Here is a 2,500-nt window from a genome sequence, read left to right as displayed (position 1 = left end):
CCTCTAGCCCAAGAACCCGTGCCTAGGCTCCACACAGCACCTCGGTGGTATTTTTTACTATATTGCGATATGCCTTTGAGCGTAAGTACTTGCCGCTCCACCGTAGCCACCGTGCAGCAAGCGGCTTGGTCTTGAATATATGTTTCCGAGCGGCCTTGCAGCGGAATGGAGGAACCTGGAAACAAGAAACGCTCTGCCGTACGTCCTCACGCTGCCTGTCTAGTCCATCTACGCTATTAATTGTTAAACTAGGCCTTAGAAACGGCCGCCTGCGTGCTGTGTCCGGCCTCCAGGTGGCGTTCGCGCTGCGGGAGAGGCTGGCGGGGGCCGGCGCTCCGTTGTAGCCCCCTCCGCCACCACCTACTACCACCCGCCACCTGCCGCTGCCCAGACGCGGCGGCGAGCGTTTAGGTGTGTAGGAGGGGTGCGCATCGCAAAGTTAGAGCACTGGCCCCTTCGTGTGGGGCGACTTTGTGTGGGGCGGCGAGGTTTCCCATACAAATTGTTTTTTTGCAAAAAATCGATTTTTGCGCACGAACATTTGCGCGACCCCGCCAACTCAAAGGGGTCCGGTGGGTATATGAGAAAGAAGGGCAGCAGCCAGATGGTGAGAGCCAGTGGTGAGAGTTCTTCCTTCTGAGCCGTAAGGCGGCGCCGGTCCTCTGACAGAGGCGGCAAGCCGTTTTTCAACCGCTGTCTACGCAGGTGGTCGTCTCTTAAAAGCAGGCCCGGTCTCCAAAGGTCTTGCAGTCGGCAGCGCGCAGCGCTGTACGGGCAGGCCTTGGTGCTGGTCCTTTGCGGCAGACTTTCTACTCTCCTACCTCGTATGAGGCGGTCGAGCGTTAACTGTCTCGCTGCACCTGAAGCCCGCTGGTCTTTCAACGGGCGTGGATGGAGTCTGTGGATGGTTGGCCGATGGCTAACATTTTCATAAGACACTCGGGGGTAAACCTAAGCTCGCTTCCGGCACTCTGTGTCGACGTGTGAGTGGACGGCATCCTCCTCCTGAGGTGGTTGTCACAGTTCGAGCGTTAGGCTTCTGTCTTCCTCGACTCTGCGGCGGACCGCACTTTGGGGAGCTAAGTGGGGGCAATTGGATGGCCTAGGTAGGGCCCTGCGTCCGGCGCTCAGTGCTGTCGCTAGGAACCTAGAGGCCGGGTGCTTTCGAGCACCCCTTCCTTGCTAACTACTCTGCCCTTCGGGGGTCGTCTGGCCGGTGCGTGCTGCCGTTTAGGCTCTTCGGAGCCGCGAGCGGTGGCCGCTTCGGCTCGGATGCAAGATAGTTACCCTGGTTGATTCTGCCAGTAGTCATATGCTTGTCTCAAGATTAAGCCATGCATGTCTAAGTATAAGCAATCTATACTGTGAAACTGCGAATGGCTCATTAAATCAGTTATCGTTTATTTGATAGTACTTACTACTTGGATAAACCGTGGTAATTCTAGAGCTAATACATGCTAAAAAACCCGACTTCGGAAGGGGTGTATTTATTAGATAAAAAACCAATGCCCTTCGGGGCTCCTTGGTGAATCATGATAACTTAACGAATCGCATGGCCTTGCGCCGGCGATGGTTCATTCAAATTTCTGCCCTATCAACTTTCGATTGTAGGATAGTGGCCTACAATGGGTTTCAACGGGTAACGGGGAATTAGGGTTCTATTCCGGAGAGGGAGCCTGAGAAACGGCTACCACATCCAAGGAAGGCAGCAGGCGCGCAAATTACCCAATCCCGACACGGGGAGGTAGTGACAATAAATACTGATACAGGGCTCTTTTGGGTCTTGTAATTGGAATGAGTACAATTTAAATCCCTTAACGAGGAACAATTGGAGGGCAAGTCTGGTGCCAGCAGCCGCGGTAATTCCAGCTCCAATAGCGTATATTAAAGTTGTTGCAGTTAAAAAGCTCGTAGTTGAACCTTGGGCCTGGCTGGCCGGTCCGCCTCACCGCGTGTACTGGTCCGGCCGGGCCTTTCCTTCTGGGGAACCGCATGCCCTTCACTGGGTGTGTTGGGGAACCAGGACTTTTACTTTGAAAAAATTAGAGTGTTCAAAGCAGGCCTTTGCTCGAATACATTAGCATGGAATAATAGAATAGGACGTGTGGTTCTATTTTGTTGGTTTCTAGGACCGCCGTAATGATTAATAGGGATAGTCGGGGGCATCAGTATTCAATTGTCAGAGGTGAAATTCTTGGATTTATTGAAGACTAACTACTGCGAAAGCATTTGCCAAGGATGTTTTCATTAATCAGTGAACGAAAGTTAGGGGATCGAAGACGATCAGATACCGTCGTAGTCTTAACCGTAAACTATGCCGACTAGGATCGGGCGATGTTATTCTTTTGACCTCGCTCGGCACCTACGAGAAATCAAAGTCTTTGGGTTCTGGGGGGGGTATGGTCGCAAGGCTGAAACTTAAAGAAATTGACGGAAGGGCAACACCAGGCGTGGAGCTGCGGCTTAATTTGACTCAACACGGGGAAATCACCAGGTCCAG

At 52.7% G+C, this 2,500-nt stretch overlaps 1 non-coding gene across 1 annotated transcript in view; it reads left to right on the top strand.

The window, feature by feature from the left end:
• Positions 1-1,285: 1,285 nt before the first annotated feature.
• Positions 1,286-2,500, top strand: part of LOC123208247 — a 1,795-nt gene continuing 580 nt past the window's right edge. The window contains exon 1 of the ribosomal RNA XR_006500739.1: positions 1,286-2,500. This exon is cut by the window's right edge and continues 580 nt beyond it. This is a non-coding gene — a ribosomal RNA (18S ribosomal RNA).

Source organism: Mangifera indica, unplaced genomic scaffold (genome assembly GCF_011075055.1).
Source record: "Mangifera indica cultivar Alphonso unplaced genomic scaffold, CATAS_Mindica_2.1 Un_0172, whole genome shotgun sequence".
In the NCBI taxonomy this organism is placed as follows: domain Eukaryota; kingdom Viridiplantae; phylum Streptophyta; class Magnoliopsida; order Sapindales; family Anacardiaceae; genus Mangifera; species Mangifera indica.
The sequence above is the reverse complement of the archived record's forward strand: the minus strand, read 5'-3'. Positions and strand labels throughout refer to the sequence as shown.